Source organism: Papilio machaon, chromosome 3 (assembly GCF_912999745.1).
Source record: "Papilio machaon chromosome 3, ilPapMach1.1, whole genome shotgun sequence".
Lineage (NCBI taxonomy): Eukaryota > Metazoa > Arthropoda > Insecta > Lepidoptera > Papilionidae > Papilio > Papilio machaon.
This window is the reverse complement of record NC_059988.1, coordinates 5452630-5479826: the sequence shown is the minus strand read 5'-3', so window position 1 is coordinate 5479826 and position 27197 is coordinate 5452630. Positions and strand designations below refer to the sequence as shown.

The following is a 27197-nucleotide window of genomic DNA, read 5'->3' as shown; positions in this document are numbered from 1 at the left end:
GAATTGTGTGGGGCCAAATACGACAGCTTTAAGCGAGGAAAAAATGTTGTAACAATGAGTTTTGCACATTTTGGATCGAAATTAATATTTGATACGATTAAAATGATGTTTTTCGAAGTCTTATTATATAATCATAGTGTCTTATTAAATAAATCATAATCCATGTACAAAGTTAAGGTTAAAAAAGTTCCATGATAAAAAAACCACCGAGGCTTGTTTTCTCTTTCAGTTGATTTATAAAATTAACTATGATACAATATCGTATTTGTTAGCTGTTTGTTCACTCTAGTTAGACTGTTATGTTTTATAGTGAGACAAAACTATTTTTATTTTTTTATAGGAATATTTTGTTGACTTTAAGCATCTGAATAAATTCTGTAAAAAATTGAGGTGATTGATTTTTGTAAGATTCGATCGTAAATTGACCAAATCTATATATATAGAAGAAAGTCGTGTTAGTTATACTATTTATAACTCAAGAACGGCTGAATCGAATTGACTGAAAATTGGTGGGCAGGTAGCTTAGAACCAGGAAACGGACATAGGATAATTTTTAGCCCGTTTTCTATTTTTTTTCCGCGCGGACGGAGTCGCGGGTAAAAGCTAGTTAATTATAAATGTCTCTATACTTCTATTTTATTCACTTTTTCCAAAAAAATAAAATAAAAAAGTGCCATTTAATACAGATTTTATATAAAACTTATTCAAAGTAAATCTTTCTGGACAAACCACTTAGTTATAATTAGCCAACAAAGAGATTGTTCATTTCTTTTGCCTTTGTTTAGTAGTTTTTCGTAAATATTCACGCGGATTCGTCGCAAAAGCTTTTCACTTAAGCCTTTGTTCACTTATGCCATTCTCTGTCATAATGTCGACTCAACCTCTGTCCATTTCGGACCTCGTTTATAATAAAAGAAAGAAGTATTTATATAAGATTACTTTTTAAATTTTCTTGTTGCTTTTTTGTTAATTGAATGTTTCTTTTTCTTTTGGACCTAACTTTTAAAATATGTCATCACATTCAAATTTTCAACTTTAATTTTTTGGAATTAAAAAGTAGCTTATATGCTGTTCTAGACTGTGATTTATACTGTGCCAATTTCATCCATCCATTCAGCTGTTCTAAAGTTACAAATCCACCTACAATTCATACTTGAATTATTCAGATGAAGATTTTTATTTTCTTTCATGAAAACAATTAAACACCATAGAACAACTATGAATAAAATTACAAAGTCCAGAAAACATAGTTTTAATGAATGTTATAGTTGATGATGTGGTACGAGAGCGAGCATGTCTCGTGGGCATCCCGTGCGGGTCCCGCGGGCCCTCTGCTGCTCCACTACTATTAAACTGATGGCGACACACAATAGATATACATAACATACACTGCTGGATCACTAGCAGTCGACTCCTTTAAAAATTTGCTTATAAGTTCATACAAAGATGATGAAAAAAATGGCCTTGAAAATAAAAGAGATTGTGAAAATGTCAAGAGTACAAATTAAACTTTAAATCTGTAAAAAAAAGTAAAAAAAATGCAAAAAAAACATTATAATTAAGTAGACTATACTTTTTATTCACTATATTTCTGATAATTCGGCGAATCGATTTAAAAGTTTCGTAGCGCACATTTCAATGTAGACCGCACCGTACGCATATAGCCGCTTTCCCAATACGCCTAGCTTCGACCAGTACACTGTTTGACTTGAAATCATAAAAGTTGTTCCCGTCTATTAATCCACGGAGGAACGGAGGGGGAGGCACGCGGCGTGCGGGGCGGGAGGGCGACGCCGATCAAACAGGCCGGGGAATCAATATGGCCGCCGCCCAGCTGATCCGTGACCTCTGCCCCCCCGCCAGCCCCAAGCCGCCCCCCACTATCCAGCGTCTCGTGTCCCGCGCCCCGCTACGACGCTACGCCGCCCGCCTACGAATTTGAAGCTTCCCTCAGATTTCTTTCGCGACAGTTTTCGATTCTTATATTAATTTTCTTTTATATGTACATGACATATTTTGGTGATATGAGTCAAAATGGAATTATATGTTAACAAAGTTGTTTTAGGACATAAAATAAATTTACAACTAGTGCATGTCGATCATTATAATGCAATTTAAATATTGAACATGCTATGGAAATATTATGCACTAACATCTTACTGTGATAAATTTGCAGTTAAATAAAAGTTATGTAGCGACACAGAAATAATAATCGGAGTCATTTAATCTCGCATCCATCACGCGTCAAAGAAGTTTGACACTATATCCTGACTTGGGCATCATTCGACATGATCTTTGATTAATTTAACCTAATGGATTAAATCACTTTATGATTTCTTTGTTTATGAACTATTGTATTCATTTCGGAAGATATAATTATGAGCCATAGATGAAAAATAAAATACTCTTTACAATATATAAATACGATCTATTAGAATTTATTGTTTAGCGTTAAAACTCTTCACAACTCGAACTAGAACTATTACTTTTATTCCTGGTTTACATTATGCCAGTTGCAGGCCAGTGCTGATTTTAGCGCTACTGTCCTGCTGTACTGGCATAATGTAAACCTGGAATAATATGTTATGTCGTTAGTCAAGATTTATAGAATTACAAAAACCGGAGCTACAGTATACATGGGAAAAATTTAAACTAAAGTAAAAGTTAAAATAAAGAAATGCATTGAAGGCATGAAATTTTTGAACAAAAAGATGTTATGGATTGTAAAACGCGGACTGTGATTAAAGAAGCTGTGACTCGTGTTATGTTTTATATCAGGGATTCCTAAAGTGGACTCGATATCGGTTTCCTAGGGATCGACATAAACGAAAACTGATTTTGGGGGTCGATGAGGTCTAAAAATCGACATCTATTAATAATAGTCTGCTAACTTAAAGCATTGCTAATTCTCACTCTGTCTTCTATTGACCTAAGTCAGAATGAAAAATAACACTCAGTAGCAGCTGTTTTAAATTAGCGGACCATTATGAATAAGTGGGTTGATCTTAAAAGTAGGTAATTTGGCCATGGGGGTCTGAGTGCACAGTTCATTTTGGAAAAGAAGTCACTTGTCCAAAATAGTTTAGGGATCCCTGGTTTATATTATTTGAAGTTAGTTGCAATAACTAGCTTAACAGGATAGTCTAGCTGTGGTGAAGTTTGAACAAAATTATTATAACAACAATCGAGTTTTAGTTAGCTCCGGTGTTCGTTGCGTCGCCGTTGCTGTCGCCCGAGGCCCACAGCCGATGGCTACTTTAATCGCGTTCTCACCTTTCCCTCTATACATATTGTAAATATATGCAAACTTTGGTGTTGTCTGGAACCGATATTTGATAGAATTTCTTTTTTAAGTGTAGTTTAAATTTCTTCAATGTCACGTATGGTGACTTCTTTAAGTGTTTTTTTCGGAGAAATGTGCGTGGAACAAAACAGTTTTAGATTCGTTAATGATAACTATTTAACTAATGTAGCGCCATGAGCCTTATTTGATCAAATTGACCATTAACACAACTGCGTCTCAATTGACAAGATATCTACACTCTGAGGTGCATGTTATTTACAAATTAGATTTATTGATGATATCAACAGTTCCAATTTACCTATAAACTATGATAATGTCATTACTCTAATGTTACTTCTAATGTTACATTAATGTGTGTAAGGTTAATACTACTAGAACACGTCAAGACCAGATAATGTTCGCGAAGGGGCGTGTAGAATGCAAATACCCTATGATCGATAGTGACCGATCACAGCCAGTTTTATGTCTCCACAAATCGTACTACAAGTCTTAAGCACATGCGAATCCGTTGCAATAAATACTCAGACGAATAACCCATTAATCTTTCCTCGCGTTCAACATTTTATTGTTAAACTTCGTGAATTTTCTTATCTGTAGCGATTGACTACATTTTTCTTGTTCTACGACCTCGCGCTGTGGATAATTACATATATTATCTTTTATCATATAAATGTTTTTTTCTTAAACTTGAGTTTTATATTAGAATAAAAAGATTCAAAAGAAATCATTTTGGAAATAACAACTAAATACCTAAATGACTTAAAAGAAACATCAATTGAAAAGTTTTAACTATTCTATTATTGAACTATCATTATGTTCTTAATTTCGTTTAGGCTCATACATAAAGCAAAAGAAATCCTCGAAACTCACGCGTCACGCGAGAATTGTGCACACAACATTGAATCGCCCACCCGAGTCGTATATTCGGTCAGTACAGGCGTAGCGACTAGATGTCAACTGTACAGATTTGCTTCGGCATTTTCTCTCCACGATCTTGACAAACAGTTTGCGAGCGACTGGTGCGCTTGCCTGTGTACGCATGCCTGTGTACGAAGGGCTTTTTAGCAGTATTTAGGAACTGTCATGTCTCATTGATGCCAAAAAATATTATTCATATCTATTTCAGTTTGACATTACAAAATAAATTAGTCAACGAGCTTATTAGCTTAACATAGTGAATTAGAAACGTTTTGTTGCAAATTTGCGATGAATTACGAATAGTTAAATTGATTGAATATGCGGAAAACCAACACCGATGCGTAATGTTATTTTGTAATACTGGCCGAAATTCATTGTTGGTATTAATCCATAACTTTTGCATTTGTTGTGGGAATATTCAAGCCGCTTGTCCGAAAACAAATGCATTATCCGTATTACATTTCCAGAAATAAATAAACCGTTTTGAATGGAACGTGTTGTACGAAATATGTCCTCGAAGCGTTAATAAATTGTCTATTGTTGTAGTGTAAAAAACTTCTCATGATTATCATTAGTGATGCAACGGATGTCTGTTTCCGTTTCCGCAAGTGCGGAAGTTCCGCGCGCTTTTCAACATCCGTTTCTGCTTCTGTTTCCGCAACTTTTATAACGGAGATAAAACGGAACTTTACCACGGCTGAGAGATTCAAATGCGCGGCGCGAGGCGCGCAGTCCGTGCGCGGCCTTTCGGCACTTGTCGCATTTGTTTTTTTACGCATTTTTTAATCGTACGTAATATTTTCTGCTGCTGTTTGAAACGATCAGTTTCTCTTGCTGGAGTTAACCAATGGAGATATCCAATGCCTTAATAAATTAAAAACGAATACACTGTTTTTACAAAAAAAAAAATTGTAAATATGTTTTCATATTATTTACACTTCTGTTTCCGCATCCGCTTCCGTTTCCGTTTCTGCTAAAATTTATTTTTGACATCTGTTTCCGTTTCTGGTTCCGCTAAGACACTTCCGTTGCATCACTAATTATCATACTGTCTTGTTAATAAATCAAACTCCATTATTCTGATTTGAGACAAGTGTCGCATGCAAGAAAATTGGTGAATGTTTACGGGACCTTAATGCTATACTGCAGAGTTTTAGAAGTCATTAAGGGAGTCACTTAGCTCTAGATTTAGTAGGAGGAATATACCAAAGAAACTGCTTAACCGTCTCAGTGTGGCGGTTAAATTCGTATATGAAATAGCCCAGACTGATGAAAATAATGCAATTTTACTCCAAAATTTTTCCCTTACTCCGCTTTGTATTTTTAAAATCTGATCATTGAAATACATACTACACTTATTTGTCATTGTATTTCCATTGTTTTGTTACACAAAGCGATAACATTATTACCAGAGTTGAATACGGTGACATTGCAGTTACCTTGACCCAATAAATATACATTGAAGAGTCTGTAGGCATGTAGCGGTAAAAAAATTCTTTGATATTAAAAAAGTTGTAGTTACGTTTTGTATACAGAAAAAGTATACTTGTGATTTATTCTAGAAAAGTAGATATTATTTAGTTACAGACTATTCTTGTGATATTAAAATTGGATTGTCTGATGTTTTTGTGAACTTGTAGTTTCTCGTTTTCTAAGCGAATACTGTCCACTTCATTACTCGACAAAGAATCAAAAAGATTATTTAGATTTAATTTGTCCTCGGCTCATATATGTACATATATGTGTCCTGACTGAGAGGCTCAGAACCTACCCAATTTAGGGCTAACTAGGTCTTAGTCAACCACGCTGCCCCAGTACGTTGGTTGGTTCACTTCACATATATTTTCTGAATTTCATCACATATATGTGGTGGTTGCATCAAGATGTTTTCCTTCATCGTTAGAAAGATCAGATAAATTTACGTATGAAATTCAAAAATCGAAAAAAATGTTGGTAAATGGCGGGGTTGGAACCTGTACGTGTAGATTTCGTACCGGTTCTGTCAAGCGCTCAGTGACTGCGCCACCGACGTTCTTTTTCAAATGATAATTTTAAAATGTGAATTATATTTCTGTTCTAGTCAATAAAATTTCTAATTTGAATAACACTCAAGGCGATTATTTGCTACCCACACTGAGTACGTTGGGATACTTAACGTTACGTTACTTTACGTTAATCTACACTAAGCGACTGGGTTTTAATAACCATTCAATGACTGAGATTGGGTACAACTTAAGCATTTCCCTATCATTATATTTGGGCAATGGATGATTGCATACTCGTATGTACGGCGGTATGTTTAGGTGATCCACAATGTTTGTCGCACTGCGTATTGTTGGGGATGAAGTTAGCTTTTAATTCGCGTTCGCGAGTGAAAGAGACAGGCAGATAAGGAGGTGAATTGTGTCATGAGAATCGATTTTTAGTGACACGTAAATGAATACTTTCGCTTTCGTGAACTTTAATAACAACTACATTTGATCGATTTTATAATATCTTTATGTTCTTGACCTATTTTAATTTTAGTACTGATCTTATTCTGTAATTTTTACACAGTAAATATGTATGTATGTTTATTTTATTTTTACTCATTAACGAACGTTCATTTAAGAGTTTCGGTTTGTGAGTGCTACGGGTGTCATACTGGAAATAAAATAGATTATCAGGACACCATCTAAAATCGGTATATTGGCAAAAACCATAACTTCCCTATCGGTCGGAGAAAAGCATTTAGGTATTCTTTTATCTCACAATGTAGCAAGAAAAATATATTATCTTCGTTAGGTAGCGATTGACTTACATGACTGTACTTTCATAAGTACGTTATAAGCTAGGTGAGGCTCTCGCTCAGCAATAACCGTGGAGTTCTCTTGAGATCGCTTCACAATGCGGACACGGCACCGGCAGCGGATTGCTTCTCAAACAACTCGACAATTCACAATCCATAGAATTCACCTTTTTGATCGCTTCACAACTTTTACGTAAAGTAGCGACATGTGTGTTGAAGATTTACAAGGATTCATTTTACAGTGTTTTAATATTATATCACATGTTTCTGTTCTTGTGTTTATTATTGACTACTTTTATGCTGAAAGATCAAAATATTTTAATCAAATAACATTAAAGTTAAGTTTAAATTGTTTAATGTTCTTTCCGTATCCGTATCCTAATCCGTATTTTTAAAATATCGTTAATCAGATGTGCTAATGTTTGTCGATTTATTAAACGTACGGTATTGAACATTTTTAATTACATTATTAATAAACTTTTTATTTTTACGATCATGTCTTTAACATTAAATTGCATCAACCTATAATTGCTACTCGCTACCTGCTGTATAGGTATAATATTATTTTTTTCTATTTAAACGCTATAGTTTTTCGTCCAATTGACTTCGATATCCGAAGTAAATCCACTTAAAAGTGTCGGTTAACGTTTTCGTCTGCGTCCTAATTAGTCTAAATCTGAACAGTATAGGAAACAAATAAGGCGTATTGTATTAAAGCGAGCAATAAATTAATGAGAACGAAGCTCGCCGGAGACTGAGCCGGTCACAATCCGCTTGACCCAAAAACCCGGTGGAGTGGCGCGCAACGATCGCGCCGATAGCGCGCGACTCTGCGCTCTGCCCCGCGCCTAACCCCGCACCTTCGACTATAAACAAACGGACTAGGCAAAGGGCCACCGATAAACTAAATATAACAAAAATTACAATCACACATGTGCGTATTAACGTTTTTATAAACGCATATACTATCTTTAAAATTTACACACTTTCACGTCCAAACTTCTGCATTTATAATAATAGTAAGATTGGTTTTATTTGACAGGAGAGGCTCGTGTGCTTGAGCTTGACAGGTCCTGTCTCTTAAATCAAAGCTCCGAGCACCGCGAAACCGCTTTTGTTATCTACACTAATAATCTGCTTTCGCCACTTTCATCACTACCGATATAACGCTCTTCGTTAGCGATATGCTTCGTTAGATGAAGGTTACTGATGATGCTACTCTTATTTTAAAATGCGCACAGTATTTTTAATTGACCTCAAAATTTGTGTTAAGTATTTTTTAAATAACTAAACTACTAACTGATGAACCAGTATAAAGTTAAGCGGCAGTATAGTAGCAGACTGATAAATAAGACTAGTCTGTCAGGTTTTGTTTTTGATTGTAAATTGGGTGTAATTAATTTCATGGAAACCCCAGATAAACATATTAAACAAGTTTACAGTTAATGCCGAGGTATTTAGACGCGGCACGCGATCCCGTCGCTACGCTCTCGTCCGCATTGAAGCCTGCGAAACCTTCGCGCGCCCCGGAACGCGCGGGGGGGGGACGATGACCTACCCTTCACCCTTCGCCCCCCCCACATTGGTCCTGTAAGTTACTCGGGGTCACGTGCGACGAATGTTAACCTTATATCTAAGCAGCTAGAGATATTTATCGCTTGAAATCGTCGATTCATTCTTTCGAGCATTATTGGAAAAATTTGTTCAACGGTATTCGCGACTGTATCTCAAGTGGATGGAGTGTGAATTATGCTGTGGCATTGAGGGCAAGTAATGGTGGCCCCCAAATGTACCGGCTGATGTGATTCATGAGAAATAATTTTTCAAAAAAAATATTTTTTTTGGGATACGACAAGGGTTTCATTATTCATTTCAATTATTGTATAAAAATGCTACTCCGAAACCGAATTTAACCTTGGTCCGAGAATGTTATAATTTAGTACACCATACAATTCATCATCATCATCAGCTCACTATATACGTCCCCACTGAGGGGCTCGGAGCCTACCCTAAGTTAGGGGTGACTAGGGCGTAGTCAACCACACTGGCCCAGTGCTGGTTGGTTGACTTCACACATATCATTGAATTTCTTCTCAGATAAGTGCAGGTTGCTCCACAATTCACAATAGCTATTATTACGAACATGTTGATTTTGTTCTGTATAAAACACTGTTTATCCATGCCTAAGTACGTATAACAATAGGCCGGTACTTGTTACAATATATTAAAAGAGGTCACCGATAATGACCTTGATGCCGGCTCTATGTAATCTCATAGCTCGGGAGCCGCTATAAAGAAAACTCGTGAAATTCCTGCCGAGGTCCTTCTCAGTTGCCTTTACTGTTTTCATGTCACGTCCTCTTTTACGTTACAAAATAAATGTTATTAAATTAGAAGCAAGAAAGGACCATCGGAACGTCGAGAGTTATCGACACTTACATTATTATTTGTTCACATCGGACTTGTACAATTCTGACCTTTTTACTTTTGTATTAAACCCGTTACACACCTTCAGTTTTTATTTGGACAAGGAAAACGGAGATAGTAGTAATAGCTACTTAACCTTCAACTTTAAGCGTATTAATAACAAGTAGTTTTACAATATAACTTTTAAATACGTGAAAATGTGGTGTCGCGTGAAGTAATGATGAAGTAGGGCAAGGAGTATGAGTAAGATTCCTCACAAACCGGACTGAATCAGGGCATCATCGAAGTTGTTAATTTATTTTTGTGTGTTCCGTAATATTAAAAAAGTCTGTGAATAGTTAAGTTATAAACAATTTAAATTCATCAAGGAATAGCATTATTTGTTAATACATGTTAGAAGAAAATACACGTTACACGAGTCAAACAAATATTCAAAGTGGTTTGTGACTCATTGCTAGGATGGGCATTTGTTATGACTTCATACGTCAATAAAAGCTAAAATAGCTTGTACTAGGAAAAGAACCACGTCATTTGTTAATCTAATTTTTTTATTGATTTAAATAGATTTAATGAAATTCTGCGTTTCGTTAATCGGCGAGATATACCGATACCGACACCGACTGCGAAATAACAATAATTATACAATATAGACATGTTACAAGAAAGAAGAGAACTTTCTTTAGAGTTTAGAGACACGCAAAATACGCGCTTGTCATGGAGTTGCGGAAAACTGAGCCCCTACTACTAACTACTAGAGTTTAGAGAGTTTTCATGACATTATTTTGTTTCTTTTTAGTGCATTTTGATTGAAATTGTTTTTTTATTGATGTCATAAAACCTACGCAATGTATTGACTCACTTATTAATGCGTACTTGGTTTAAAATTTAATATTAACTTTAATTGAAATTAAATGAGAAATTAGAAGATTACTATTTACTATTAGAAATAACTTTGTATGTGTTGGTATCTTAAATTGTCGCGTCTATTATTTTTGTAGTCAGATAATTACGACCGAACATTTTATTCACTATTTAAACGTCCAGTGGTTATTTTAATGCGATCTGAAATTATTCGTAAAATCAGTATTCCGAATTAAAAACGACGTTTCAATTTAAATATACCGTCAGACTGCAGTAGTCCGGGAAAAGGCAGTTTTAAACATCATTTGGCACTGCATTTCAACATAATGTTGAGAGTCGCTGTTGCATTGGAGAGTCATCGCTTCAAGAGTTATGCTAACCGCACCGAAGACAGCCACACTCAAAAATGCCGTTGCCTTTTACAAGTTTTTTTTAAACGAGCTAGTAGTACATTTTGTTGCAAAATGTAGACAAAATAAAGCCAATTAAGTTAATACTTTTAAGCTTTTACGTGGCTTATTTTTAACTTCTGAAATATGATTTTAAAGTTTCGTGTAATTTAATTTTTTTTTTCATTTCATTAGCTGACTATTTAACGATTTGTTTTTAAATGAACTAAATGTGACACTAAAAATTGATTTAAAAACAAGATTTATGTACATTTATACTGAAGAAAATATGTCACTTGTTAAACTTACTTTACTTGATCAAAAGATTGCTTGACATAAAACAATAAACAAAGCTTGCACTTGCCAGGAACATTTCAACAAATCGTTTCATTTTGACGACATATGGATTTTCGTCGTGGTCTGTATGCAAGCCAATAGATTTATATCGCGATGATATAATGCCCAAATAAGAGAAACAAAGACAAAATATTTTTCAAACAAAGTCAACGGTTTTGAGACAAAGAAAACAATTTGTAAAAGTAGTACAATTACGGCCAATATTTGTTTTGCTCAAGAATTAATACTTCAATTTAATTTGTGTAACTTTTAATCGTTAGATAAGTCGGAAAGGACAGAGGATTTATAACAAAAACTAGAGTACCTATAGATCCTAAAACTTTATAACAGGCTTATATATATATCTGTCCTCTCTGTATTAAAGACTAAATATCTGTAACTCTTTCGCTTGTTTCAAAATGTCAAAGGGTAGCGTTAGCATCAACATAAGCTGATTCGCTTGTTGGTTTCATTCAGCAAAAAAAAAAAAATAACGATATTATTTGTAAGATAGCGCGAGTATATTTGGTGCAGTTTGTGATATTCGCATAGTGTCCGCATCCGCGATAGGCCATACTAATCCACTCCATACTGCAGGTGGCCTCCATCAGCCGCTGCGCGACCGCGCCGTTTTCCCGCTTGGCGGGCTGCCATATTTTATTTTCTTTTTAAAATCCAATACTCTTCGATGCTCTCGAAAGCTATATGCCAATTATAATATAAAAACTTTTCTCTATACATATAAATCTGAATATATGTGCTTATATTCAAAACAGTTGTGATTCTTTATATATTTGAAGAACGATTTTAATTCATAAATTATTCTCAATCCTTTTCCATCAGTAGATGTTCGTATCAACCTTTGTATATCAATAAAATGTTGCAAGAGTATTAAACTTTTCCAAAGCGATTAGCAATAAAAAAATAAACAACCGTATAAAAGCGACTTAATATTTTCCAGCGAAATTTCGAGCAACAGGTATTGGTAGTCATAGGGCTGCAAGAATTCGTGTTTGGCTGCGGAACAATGTAGGCAATTGTCGGATCGATGTCGGCACGTGCAGCGACCCTGCAGCGTACCCGTCCCGCGTCCCTTGCCCTTCCGTCAACGTGACCCGCGGACACGTGACACATAAACTATTCGTTTATTTAGAAACCTTCCCAACCTAAAATTCTCTTATATCACCTTTTGTACCGGTTAATGGTACAAAATAATTATCTTAAAAGTAATACCGAATAGCACTTTGGTTTTGCAAAATGATCGTAAAGAAATAAATATGTGTATATAATCAAATACATTTTATAAATCTTCCACTAAGAATTTTTCTTTTGTAGAGTAAAAATTAAATTGATGTAGCGACGTACGATGAAAGTACTGTCAATTTTATAGATTTAAATTACATTATACCAATTGTAGTAAGAGGTTTCTTCATCGTTATAACATCTGAAAACTAAAATCCATACATTAATATGATGTCTAACCGATGTACCAAAGAGGCAAGATTTTATTAAGACATTTTCAGAATAAACATTTATAAATAGCTTGATACATTAAATCTCGAACAAGTTGAACTAACTATTTCAAGGAACAACCTAGAGGTTGTTTCTAGAGAAACTACATAAATAGTATCAAAAGTGATTGTAGTCGCCCTCTGAGTTACTGTATCTGTCGAGTTAACGTCGGTATTTTCAATTCGGACCGCGCAATATCAAGGCGGCGAAGTGGCACATTGGAGGCGGTACGATGCATATTTTATGCTTCTCCGCCAAGCGTCAACAATTACGTCAACACTTACCTTACCGACGACGTGATGGGCCTCGGGAGAATATGACAGATACAGTATGAATACACCATTCAAAGAGAGACGTCTTCAAGGTATTTGTGAAGATCATAAAGTAATTATGACAGTCTTAAGATTTTAATTAAAGGTATATAAATGACAGAATTAACTACGTGACAAGATATTTATGACAATAATTTAATGCTTTTATATTTACTTCTTATTTACGTATAAATGATCTAAGTGTATGTGCTATGGTGTATTTACTAGTTGATTTCTCACTAATTGAACTTAAGTATTTATTGTCCACTGAAATCTAAATAACCAAATAGGCTCTTGTTGTACGGAAACAAAGCAAGTCGTATCCGAGTAATTGGGATGATTTAAATTATCGGTCGCAAAGAGGTCTCGATCAGTTCGCTCGTTTAAAGCGGAATTAAGCGGTCTTGATGAAGTGTTCACTATTATTCGACGACAGCTGTTCCTCGAGGACGTTTACTTGCAATATTTGAGACAGAACATTAATCTTGCTTGTGGTTTGTGATGTCAAAACGCGTAAGCCCCGCAACCTGCACCCTTTACCCCTGTTTATAATATATTCGAATATATTTCAGTTCAAATTATATTAATTTATCAATTTTCAAATTGGTTTTGATGACTGTGCGTTATTGGAAACATAATTAATAATTTAATCCAAACAAATAATTTAATGCTATTTCTGTTTTGTAACTAGTAACTAGTAACTGGTAGTCAAAAGTATTTTTTTTGTCTTTTTGTTTTATTTGCATATTTGCATACATTCTGACTTAGCTGCATATTAAGCAACTTTCCAGTTACACAGTGGCGTAGCAACAAACCGCAGCAACTTTAAACTTCAAACTTTGCACAACATGACATAATGTAACAATATAATAAATGTGCAATATCTCTAGGATTTGTCGTTCATTTGGAATTCCTTTTTATTCGTTAGACCAAATACATAAGACTAAGTACAAATATGTATTTAGTCTTGCAATTTATATATTAATCGTATTAAACGAAAGATTAGTGATGGTGCAAAAAGTTTAATTAGAATAATGAAAAACTGAAAATGTATAAATGAATGTTGGATAATAAAAATTTGACGTCCTTCACCGTGAAATTGCGTCGCACAGTGTACACTGTCAGGATATTTTAATAAAGCTATCTCTGATGCTTGCTCGGGAGTCTAATTCATTCGCGAAAGGTACACAGTCCGTTTGCTACTGTTTATAATTAATTCAGGAGCTCTTGGGCCTTTTGCCTTATTTTTTTAAAAGAAATTATACTGTCATTTTACATTTTTTTGTACTTTGTATACTCTAAATTTGCAAATTAAATATATGTATCCTGCCTGATGAAAAATGAACTTGTTTTAGAAAATATATAAGGAAAGTTTTCTTAAGCGCTGTGCACTTTAACGCGTGGGCCAATGTAAATGAAAAGCTGTATTTATTGAAGGGAGTCGTTAGAGTGTAAACGGTACCGACCGCTCGCTGACAGATAACAAATTATTACAAATTGCGGTGTAGGCTGGCGGCGGAGGTGACAGCAGGATCCGGCGCACAATGCTCGCTACGCGCCGCTACGAGCTGCTAAAATCTTTCACATCTTCAAGCTACGTATACAGTAGCCGATGTAAACGTTGATTATTTTTTTTTCACATCATGCGTGTCACTTCTTGTGCTGCGTAACTGAAAATTTTACAAATTAAAAAAAAATCTAATTAGTTGTAATATTTAAAAAATATACCTTAAGTTTTATGTACGCCAACACAGATTTTTTATTAAAACTATGTTGCGCATTCCAAGATTCCAGTTCACTAGAATACACTATCTAGTATGTTCTAGTGATGTAAAATCTTTTCAAAAATTAGAATTGCGATGTTCAACAAAGATTTCGTAGAAAGCGTCAGCGACACGTTTCTTTTTAAACTGTGTTTGCTAAATTGCCAGAGGTTATGACACGCGTGTGTCGAAGAATTTTTTAAAGAATTAAAATATGTTTCCTTTCTGCGTACTTGCGATAAGGATTTTAGAGGAACAGGGGTTAAGAAAAAATGTAGACTAAAAAAATTAATCACAAATCAACCATTCGATGTCACAATATTTTTTAAAAGTTATACATTCAATTCTCATCTTAATTGGAATGGCTAATATACAATACATTTCAATACAATAACTGTCGCTCTCTTTTATTATTATTGCTGTATACAAAGTTGCGTTAAAATAATTGTAGACATTTTTAAATTGACTAGAAATTGTAAAGAACATGTCCACAGACTACTTAAACACACAGATTAATGTTAAAACAATGAACATCGTGTGTAGCAAGCTCCCGAGAATGCGGAATTCTCATGAGAACTGTTAGAGAACCTTAAACAGAGACACGCTAAGAAAAATATACTTTATGTCTTTCCGTCAAGGTTCAATATCCTCTATGTAAGGACCGTGTCTTAATTAAGCTGCTAACATTAGCATTAAAAATGCAATGACAAGAGAAAATGAAAAGGTGTGTGGCAAAATGTAAGGGATTTTTTTTGCATTTCATGCATTTTAGCGACCTATTGTAGTAGTCCGTTTTAATTAGAGACCTGAAATAGAAAGTGGAAATATTTTCAGTTAGTTTTTTTTCATTAAAATGTCAGTTTGAAATGCGACCGGTCGTTTGCAATGTATTTGTTACTTTATGCCCTGATGGGATAGTTTTAATTAATTAAAATTATTTTTTGTTTCTCTTGCGTATGAATTTGTGTCGGTTTGTAGGTTTATTGAAATAGAGTCTAATCAAAGATGTTTAATTTTATACTTCATAGTACAGAGTGTGAAATGTTTGCACTTCAGATAAACATTTATAGACTGCTCGAGTGGTGCCATCAAATAATAAATTAATTAAAAACAGTAGTATTTGTTTTAGAAAGTTGCTCTTGGTTTCGGTAAGGATTTTAGTGCAGACGAGAGGGATGGTATGATGCCCACGGGCCGCACGGTCCGCTGTGGAAGCGTCTGATCAACGCGTCCGGGATAAAGCGATAAGAGGATTAGTCCCGGCCGGCGGCTTGTTTGCCTGCTGTTTATTTTGTTAATTTCACTCTTTATTGTTGCCATCTCGTTCATACCTCGGCTTCTGTCGCGGCTTAGCGGCGTATCAACGGTTTTACATTTTTTAGCCGCTGTAATTAATTTAATGTTGGCCAGTACATACGTTAGCCAATGGAGCGATTATTATTATTAATAATGTCACCACTTAATTGAGTATTTACCAATAAAGTTGACTTGTCTTTACCATTGTTAATTATGATAAAATAAACTCATTTCATATGCATTACAGGATAGGACGGTCATACCTACGTAGCTTTTTGATTTTTAATAGTAGGATTAATAGCAGGCATTTGTGTGCGCGGAATTAAAAAAATCTGGAAAAAAATATACCCTATGTCATCCGAGGACAGTAAAGCAGCAAAACAGTGAAAACATTTTTGAAATCGGTTTAGTTTGAGAGACTGTTCAATGAAAGCAAACAAATAATCAAATCATTCATTCATCATTACACATTTCATACATCATCATACATTTATGGGATACATAAGGGGGTGTGTGGGTTGTTGATTTTAGAAAATATATACTATGTTATTATTATTAATCATGTTCAGCAATTTACATTGTATTCCATTCCATAACATTTATTCACCAATAAGCGTACAATATTTTCCTCGGTTGTTAATCTTTACCAATTGCGAAACAAGAAACAAATACAATCAAACTTAAAATTACATGCGAGCTTTCGACTTTTTGCTAAGCTTTATTTTGCTAAGACTTTTGCTTTATTTCGTGTTTCATATTGTCTTTGCAGGTACATTAACAAGGGTCGATGCTATTTGATAGTATTTAAAAAATGAGATATCTTTGTATATCATAATTTTACTTAAAGGAGAATAATCGTCTGCGTTCATAGCCATCAGGTTATTCTAGAGAGCCAGCGTTACGATAAACATTTATAAAGCTTTTTGTTTGTTTTTATAAAAAGTATTTCTTACCTTCAGTTGATCAGAAATTTCATAACGCATCCCGCTGTATCATTCAAACCCAATCGTTCTTTAATATTCAGTTAGAATTGAATTTTATGTGAAAAAAAAATATATATCAATAAAGCTCAAAATAAAATATCACTTCCATTTGGAAACTATCGAAACAATTTAGTTTTCATATCAGAAATAAAATAGCAGGCAAAACAATAAATCATCGCGGTATTGTTTTGCAAGAATAGAAGTTATTACAACGGATTGAGGATTGAGTAGTGAGGAGTGAGATGTAGGTTACTTACATTGTATTGTGTGAAGGGGGCAGGTAGTAGGGGAGGGGAGAGAGAGAGCGGGAGCGGGAGCGGGCTGCGGTGTGATTTGATCAGCATGACGCAGCACTTGCCCGGCCGTGTCTCATCCATCAAGCGGCGGATATTATCTGTTATAGACTTAACTAGAAATTCTAGATTATTAAGACGTCGGCATGCGGTGTGAATAGGCTGCTCATTGAATGCTTTGCGTTAATATCGGACCTTTGATAATAACCTTTTGTTACATATTCATTGTACGGAATATCGCATGTTACTGGTGAAGTTTTCACTTCGTTAAACTCTTATCGTGTGGTTTGCACATTTATTGATATTTTTGTTACTGAGTTTTGATTGTAATATAAAAAGATTTTCGTTTGTCCTCATATTGTTATTGTTTTCAATAGCAAAAAGACTCAAAGCATTAAACGATGTAAGAATAAACTCTGTTAAACTCATTTAAATGATTAATGGCAACGAAATAATGTTGTGGCGATAAAGTTAAAATTTCAATTTCTCAGCTTACGATTAAGCTGATAAAAGATCGTTGTAGAAACGTGCGGAATGAAAAAGTTATCGTTTGATTTATCGCAGTACATGGCTTACGGTCATATATTTCCGCTCGGACCAAATAGCATAGCTTTCCCACGTTTTCAGCATCAAAACTAATTTAGAACAAAATTAACTGAAATTTTGTGCTCGTATACATATTTGTAATACCTCGTATTAAATTTGATATGAGTTAAAATTTTTGAAAATTTTCCGCTTATTGAGAACAATCAGTATTATCTAAAAGCAGTTTCTCTTTCCTTGAATATTGTTAATTTTTCCACGAGTTTTATTTTCTTTAAAGAACACTTACTCAATAACTTCATTGAGTAAAATAGAATAATGTGGTCGCTGGGGGCGTTTTATTGGGCACTTTTTATTATCACGTATAAATGGACACTAGAGGCCGCAAATTGCCCGCAGATTATGAGGTCGTTAACATACATACGACGCACGCGCGACTGTCCATCATACACTTTTACAATACTACTACATATATACCTTACTGTCATATCTATCCCACTCACTAAAATTAAATATAGTTTAAGTACTATTTATAACGTTTAATAAAACAAATGAATCACACACTCACGTCCTTAACCAGTGGAGCTTAGCAATGCTTACAGATTAACTTTTTACATGTTCTTTTTTATTTTGTTTAATAAATAATGACATTTAGTTATTAGTTATCATTTCATATCACTTTAAACAATAATAACAAAACAATTAAAAATGTATTTGGAAAAATTAAACAAAAATAAATACAAGGCAACAAAAAAAAAATACTACGCCGGTACTCCAGAAAGAAATATGATAGCCTAGAATCGCTGGAAAGTTATATTCATGATTACTGAAATAAATATTTAATGTAATTAAGTACGGTATTTTAACCTTTGTACCAACATAAGAGGTAGAATACGTATCAGTAGTGGGTAGAGCAACTGGTTTTGGTGTGTGCTTGATCATTCAATTTCTGTTAGACTAAGAAGTTGAATTAAACGTTTGTTAGGGTCATCACATACTTATTCAGGTTATATTACATTTCAACAGTTCTTTATACTTTTTTTTAACTCATTCTGTTCTGAGTGCAGAAATAGCAAGTGCACTTTTAAATAAATAGAGATTAAAAAGTGTCGATCGAGTTACATACGCGAGTAGTTCCCCGTTCATTACTCTATATAGGTTTATGAGTCAACTTGAGTCATTAGAGAGTTCCACTTGAATAAATAAGTCGCGTGAGGTCGCCGGCGTCGAACTACTTACATAATTAACGACCATCTAATTGGCCGACGATTAAGATCTACTGGATAGATATCTCAAAGGAAAAAAAACTTCGAGTTTTCTTTGAAAGTTAATAAAAGAGTAAATTTATTTGGTAGTAAGTATTTTTACAGTAGCACGAAGGAAAAAAAACCACGAACCTGATGTTAATAACTGCATATACACAGATGAATAATAGATAAATAAGTTGTATGGGAGAAAGGAAGATGTATAATTGTACAGGAAGAGAGAAGAAGAAGATAATGACTGTCTCGTAGATATTAATCGTAATGCAATACTGTCATGCATTTATTCTAAGAGCAGTAGAGACTCTGTACCTCCATAACCTTTACTTCAAAAGCGAACCTCCCTAGTATTCATGCCAAACACAACTCCGCTACAGACTGTTGAGGTGAACGGACGTGTTCGCTCGCCGCACATCTGTCGCTCCGCCCGACATTACGTTGAGCAATCCGCACCTGCGTGCGCCATAAAAGGTGCCGCCGTCCTTTGTTCGCGAGCCGATTGTGTCGGCGCAATTTTTATTGCGCCCGCCTTCTGGTAAGCGCTAATCATAGTTTCTAGGTAGAACGTCGTAACGTCTATTGTTCCGCTAAGGAACTATTATTGCTCTGCCATCTGGCAAGCCATCTGGTTTCTTGGGATAGCGACGTCATTGTTTCCGACTTCGGGAACTGCGTGAAAGAAATTGTGAAGTGCAGTTTTCACTGCGCTGAACAATATCTTAATAACCGCAATTTTGAGAAAGGCTAGCGGATACCTAACGGTGATAACGAAGCTAGTCAGGCAGCCCCGTTCGCCTGCGTTTCCCCTTCAGGGAACCGCGTAATTCGGAAGGGACCTCCATCATTGGCCTTGGGTAGTGCCCTAGTCAACGGTGGTCCACGCTTGGCCATTTAGAGCCCACGGGTAGCTTTAGTTAGACCTAAGTACACACCCGAGTGCACAATAAGATCGGCACTCGGACACACTAGGGCTACACGTAGTAGGCACACATCCTCCCTGCTAAACCCAGCAGGGAGGGAGCTAGGGATACACACCCCGGCATCCCACCGGGAAACTACATATAAATTAGATACGGTCCACCATTAGTCCAAATGGCGGACCAGAGCTTAGTTGCCGTCCTGGATTTTCTCAGGACAAAATTCCCTGATGTTTTTAAGGCACTTACTGCCTCGTTGCCAGACACGGAATCCCAGGCCCGCTCAGGGCCGCCTATGTCAGACTCTACGTCCAGCGATGCGTCAGTACCCAATAGTGATGCCGAAGAGATGGAGTTAGACTCTCCGTTATCCCCAGAAAACCCCGACGACGCAGGCGGGTTGTTCACGGAAGTGAAGAATAAGAAAAAGCGCAAGAAGCGCTCTTCCCCCGCCCCCTCGTCAGCATCATCGTCCCCATCTCCCGTGCCTCAGAAGGCGCCGCGCCCACGTTCCCAGCCCGAACCCGGCTCTTCCCAGCCGGTTCATATCCCAGCCCTTATGGCTATCCCAATCGAGGCAACTCAGTCTCCGTCGCATATCCGTCCGGCTCCCCCCGCAGCCCGCGCGCTGGTCGACAAAAAGCCACCGCCAATTTACGTTCAAGCCCAGGACAAATGGCCGATGATCCAATCGGCTATGTCTAATAAATTTAAGGTCGTTGCTTCAGCGACCGCACAAGGTATCAGGATGCAGCTGGAGACCGCCGAGGCCTTCAGATATGTAACCCGCTTCCTCCAAGAAAAGGAGGTGTACTATCATACTTACACGCTCGCCGAAGAGCGCATCCTTAGAGTGGTGATTAAACGCATCCCTAAGGAAATCCCCGTCGTAGATATCGTCCAGTCTCTTAAAGACCAAAAATTTCCGGTCATTAGCGTCTTCCGCATGACCAACAGGCGCACTAAATTGCCCATTGACCTGGTGCAGGTCCACTTAGACCTGTCGCCCGAAGGGAAGGCCATTTTTGACGTTAAGTCAATCTGTGGCCTTAGCGGGCTACTAGTTGAACCGCCACGTAAGAATGGCCTACCCGGTCAGTGCCACAAATGCCAGATGTACGGGCACTCAGCCCGCAACTGTTTCGCCCGCCCTAGGTGCGTGAAGTGCTTAGGCGATCATGGTACGTCGGAATGTTCTAGGCCGAAAGATAAATCGCTCTTAGAGGCTTTCGGGAAGCCTGCATGCGTCCTTTGCCGCGGTGATCATACCGCTAACTACCACGGGTGCCCTAAGGCACCTAAGCGAATTCAATCGCAACCCCAGCGACCGTCGCGACGTCAACCGCTTCTGCTTCCGCCGTCAATCAACGAATTTCCACCTCTCCAACCATCGTGGAAAACGAACGCACAAAACACCCCCGCATGGGGCAGTAACAGGCCCACCGTTAGCGCACCCGCGTACAATACATCTACCGCGCCCATTGCTAAACCGGTACCGGTCAAGCCGGTGGCAATGCCTACGCCACCTAAAACGTCAGGGAATCCGTTTGAATCCCTCAATCGTCTTTCAGGCCTCAACATGGAGGAAGTCTTAACGTTCGCCGACGAATACGAAAAGGCGCCAGGAAATATAGGCACCCGACTGTACTTGATTAAGAAGTACAAGCACATCGTCAGTGCTCTCGAACACAATTAGGCTTTCCGATGGCTGCAAACGCGTTAAATAATTGTAGTCATCCGCCCGTCGCGCATAATAATGGCAGAGTCAAACCGCGTTCAATTATCGTAGCTTTTTTCAATTCGAACGGTGTTAGGAAACAACGCGACGAAATTCACAACTTCCTTCGCGATCATCAAGTCGACGTGTTACTCGTGCAGGAAACCTTTCTCAAACCGGCTATGAGGGACCCGAAAGTCTCTAATTACAATATCGTTAGAAATGATAGGACCGGCGCCCCAGGCGGTGGCACTGTCATTTACTATAAAAAATCCCTGCACTGTGTACCGATTGACACGCCCGCGTTAACGCACTTAGAGGCCTCGATCTGTCAGCTAGCCATGACTGGCCATGCCCCCATTACGATAGCTTCGGTCTACCTTCCTTGTAGATCAAGCGCAACCATCATACGCTCCGACTTTGAATCGCTTCTATCTATAGGAGGAGCCACCATCCTTGCTGGTGATTTCAATAGCAAACACATTCGATGGAACGCTACCAGAATCAGTAAACGCGGCCGTGAGCTTGACTCACTGTCGGACTTACTTGATTTTGAAATCATAGCGCCACTAGAGCCCACTCACTACCCCCACATACTGGGACACACTCCGGATGTGCTTGATATTGCAATCATTAAGAATATTAACCTAACCTTACGTAATATTGAGGTGATACATGAGCTTCACTCAGATCACCGACCAGTTTTGCTACAGCTAGGGCCCTCTGCACCGGCTGACCCCCCAATTAAGACAGTCGTTGACTGGCACAAACTTAGTGCCAGGCTCAAAGACATTAACTCCCCACATCTAAACGACATCCCCGACATAATTAATTCTGATAACGATATGCGCGTCGCGATCGGCTCTCTAACAAGTCATATCCAAACTGCCATCAAGGACTGCTCAAGGCAAATGCCAGAGTCAGACAATCAACGCTGGGCACTACCACCAGATGCCAGAGACTTGTTGAGACGCAAGAACGCGGCTACCCGAGCTCACGATTTGTATCCCACTGAATCGAACCGAAAACAGCTACGTAAATTACAGCGTGAAGTAAAAACACGCATAGCTGCCATCCGGAACGAACGATGGGATTCAACGCTTCGAAATATAAAGCCATCACATTTAGCATTCTGGAAACTTCCCAAGTCACTTAAAGGCGACACGTACTCAACGATGCCGCCATTGTCGCGCCCAAATACAACACCAGCTATGCTGGACGAAGAGAAAGCCGAATGTCTTGCAGACAGCCTCGAGGCCCAGTGCTCCCCCAGTAGCCTACCGGTCGACCCTGACCACCTACGGAGGGTGGACAGCGAGGTCGACCGAAGGAAAAACGAACCCCTTCTCGACTCAATTCCTCCGGTTACTAGCGACGAAGTCGAGAAACTAATTAAAAATCTACGTCCACGCAAAGCTCCCGGCTCAGATGGCATCACCAATAGGGTGGCGAAACTATTTCCAGTTGCCATTATACAACTTCTCGTAGCCATTTATAATGCGGCAATGACCAAAGGCGTCTTTCCCAGCGAGTGGAAGGACGCTGAAGTCATAGGGTTCCTCAAACCCTCAAAGCCACCTACCAATCCCACGTCTTATCGCCCCATAAGCCTTCTCAAAACCCTTGGGAAGATTTATGAACGATTAATATTAGCACGCCTTCGTACCTTTATGGACACAAAAGGCATGCCTATTGCAGAACAGTTTGGCTTTCGCGCCAAACATTCATGCACCAATCAAGTGCACCGCATCACGGAGCACATACTTGTCAAACGCCAACGTGGCCTTAGCACCGGAGCTATCTTCCTCGACGTAGCGAAAGCGTTCGATAAAGTATGGCACAACGGGCTTATATACAAGCTATATGAGTACGGAGTACCCGACCGTCTCGTATGCATAATACGAGACTTCCTAAGTAATCGCACGTTTCGCTACCGCGTCGAGGGAGTGTGCTCACAATTGCACCCCGTTCGAGCCGGGGTGCCCCAAGGTTCGGTGTTAGGGCCAGTTCTCTTTACCCTATACACCAATGACATTCCCCGCGTACACGGTGTAGAGCTAGCTCTATTCGCCGATGACACCTGCGTATACACATCTGGTCGTTCCCCCGATGCTATATGTCGACGTCTCCAAACCGCTGCCAACACGTTAGGTGCTTGGTTTCGGAAATGGAGGATCGAAATTAATCCTAGCAAAAGCGCGGCACTATACTTTTCACGCCAGAAAGGTGCTGCTCTTCCGTCCATTAAACTCATGGACAGCCCAATACCTTGGGAAGACCAAGTTAAATACTTAGGTGTCACACTTGACTCTAAACTTAACTTCTCCGCTCACGTGACCCGGGTCAGGAACCGCGCGGCTTTCATCCTAGGTCGTCTTTCCGCGTTAATTAATAGAAAGAGTAAAATGTCCCTTCGGAACAAGGTGACACTCTATAAATCAGTAGTTCGTCCCGTCATGACGTATGCTAGTCCGGTATTCGCGCACATCGCCCCGAAACAAATACATCGACTTCAGGTGATTCAGAATAGATTCTTGCGCAGAGCCACGGGAGCCCCGTGGTACATGCGCAACAGCAATCTTCATATAGACTTGGACTTGCCCACCATTGCCCAACACCTGAAGTTGGCGTCGCGTCGTTATTTTGACTCTGCCGTCGGTCATCCAAATCCGCTAGTTGTAGGTGCCGCCACCTACAATCCAATCGCGCTCGGTAAGTTTCGTCGGGATTATCGCAGACCTAGGCACGTTCTTGACTTTCAAGACGATGCAATTACTATCGCCCAGGCTAAGCTCAAACATCACAAACAGATCACACGCCGCAGTCGCTGTCGGCTGCGACAATCATTCTCGCGATACGGCCTCATAGCAGGCAGGTTTTCTCCTATTAATAGTAGAAGCGTTGCTGGAGTTTCTTCCGCCACTTCTTTTCCCAGCGCTAACGCTTTCCGAAGTGGTAGTAATGTTAGCTGTATTAATAATAGCAATCAGATAATAGCAACCGATCAAGCCGAGGTTCGGCCCTCTCGGGCACCCTTGAATCGGAATGCTAAACGCGTAATGAGTGACAGCCCAAGCCGAGGTCCCCTCTCGGGGGCCCTTGCGCCCAGTCACTCCATGGAGCGTCCACCGAAGCGACCTAAGAGCTCGGTGACCTCCCAATCCGGTAATAATAACGAAGTAACAGCCCGAGCCGAGGCTCCTGAGGGAGCCCTCGAGCCCAGTTACTCATAAACGAGGTTTAGGCTAAGCGCCATCTGCGCCCGGCCACCTCAAGCCCGGTGAAGCTGTAAATGCCTCTTCAAGGCAAACAGTGACGACTCAGTCAAAAAAAAAAAAAAAAAAAAAAATATTCATGCCAAAGAAATAAAAATTTTACAAACATCTACGTTTTTATCACTATGAAGTCAATTCAGTCGGAATTAAGAAAAAGTTAATTAAGTAAGGAAAAGATTATAATCAGTTAAAACACTCTAGTCACTAGAAAAAATATTGATTATATTAAGTACATGTTAGAAAGTAGTTGTATTATTACCATGGTTACCCAGCCCGCTAGTCAGCTAGCCTGCTGTGATGACTTCGTTGAATTTGTTCGACAAGTTGAGCATTTGTTTAACTTGTCAGATATCGCTGTTCACTAATGAGCCTCGCGGGTATCGAACATTAAGCTCTTCGTCTATTATATTATCGTACGTATCTGTAAATTATGTAAATGTTATAAAGGATAGATTAATTCTAAAAATTCTATTCAACAATAACAAACTTTTATATAAAAAATATATAAGAAGTGTTTTGATTATCTATGTATTTATGTTCATGTAGAAAACCGATTTTTTTTTAAAATATTTATTTAAAACATTCTAAATAAAATTGGATTGATGACACTGAAGGATTCTGCATTATTAACAGTTACGTACAACAGAGGTAAAATAAACCTTTCATAAGATATCTAGACTTTTTTTTTCATTAAAGATTTTTGTGTATAGTATTTAGCTCTTACTCAGATCTAAACCTATTACTATAATTAACTTATTTCTTCTGACTATAGGTTACATCTTTTTACGTTTATTTACGTTTTAAACTAAAGTCGTATTCCAATGTGAATAGCCACATATCGTTTAAGACTCTGCCGCATATTGGACAGGCAGGTTACAGTAGATGTGTCAATTAATGCCCTTCCGTTAGCTTAATAGCTAATAGTCATTTAACGATTATTCCCTCTACTAATAGGCCATTGACACAGGCTTAATGAAATTATCTCTAGGAGGTGCACTTAATACACGCTCGAATAATCTTAAGCAACTTCGAGTTTGAGCGCTTCTATTCAATTTTAAAGTAAACTGAACTCGGTCTTTACTTATCTTATTGAATAAATATCAATTATAAGTTCATCATCAGCTCACTGTACGTCTCCACCGAGAGGTTCGGGGCCTACCCTAAGTTAGGTGTGACTAGTCCATCGTCAACCAAACTGATCTAGTGCGGGTTGCAAGCAAGAATAATATAAAAAAATGATAACCTACAGGGTAATTCCCGAAAACGTAATTTTACTTATATACCTACAGGTTGGTACAGAACTCTCGGTGCATGAGTCCAACTCGAACTTGACCGGTTTTTTTTACATTTCTTTGGCAATGAACCGTATATAAAATTCATAAGAAACGATTAGGTATATTATTATTTGAAAGAAGTTTCGTACAAAATAAAGTAAAAGTAATGCATAAAATTCAGCACCGAGACCTCAAATTAATTGCAAGACACAAAACTTGCTGAAATTAAGTAAGTGTTTTAATCAATGTCTTTAAAAGTGTCGAGGTCCGATATTAGCGCGGCATTCGTCACGCGCCTTCAGTGTCTCCGGAGTAAAGGGGAGCGCGAGCGGAAGGGGGGAGGCATTTAATTGCAAAACGTCGTCACTCGGCAAAGCAACGAGTCACGCTTCGTGGATCTTTTTGTCTTCATGGCGAATTCATCTCAAGCTTTCATATTTTGCATAAAATAGCATCACTGTTTCATACTACTTTTTCCCTGAAATATGTAGGAGGTTGAGTTTTTTATGTTCCACTAAAACCCATAATATCTTCAAAGTATTCGTTTAAAAGGGCTTCAATATTATAAAGTTATTTCTGTAACAATAAGCTACTTTTAATGATACCAAATAATGGACATTAATTGATTGAGCTGCTTAGAGTAAATTTCAATTTTGCAACGTCTTAATGAAAACTGTTTACTTCTTCGTGAGATAAAAACCGGCGGCGCGACGGCGGCGGCGTCGTGGCAGCGGTGCGGTGCGCTTGCTGGATAACTAATTAATCACTGCCTCGACGCAGCCTGATTTCCTTAGGGAGTGAAAAATGCCGGATACGATAAAAGTGAGGAGGGTCGGGCGCTGCGCCGGCAGCAGCTGCGACCTGCAGCGCCATTGCGGTCTGCACACCTCGTAAATCTAGCCGTGCCTTATAAAACAACGCCGCGCCGTACATCTTCGCCCAAATTTTATCAACGTCACGTTACAACGTGATTAAGTAGATTTATGAACTTTTACCTTTTATCTTGGCCTTTGTTGTATTTATGTTGC

The 27197-nt window shown here is 38.1% G+C and overlaps 1 protein-coding gene across 1 annotated transcript in view; it reads left to right on the top strand.

The window, feature by feature from the left end:
* Positions 1-27197, top strand: part of LOC106712222 — a 42074-nt gene that overhangs the window by 11829 nt on the left and 3048 nt on the right. The gene's annotated exons all lie outside the window — the stretch shown is intronic.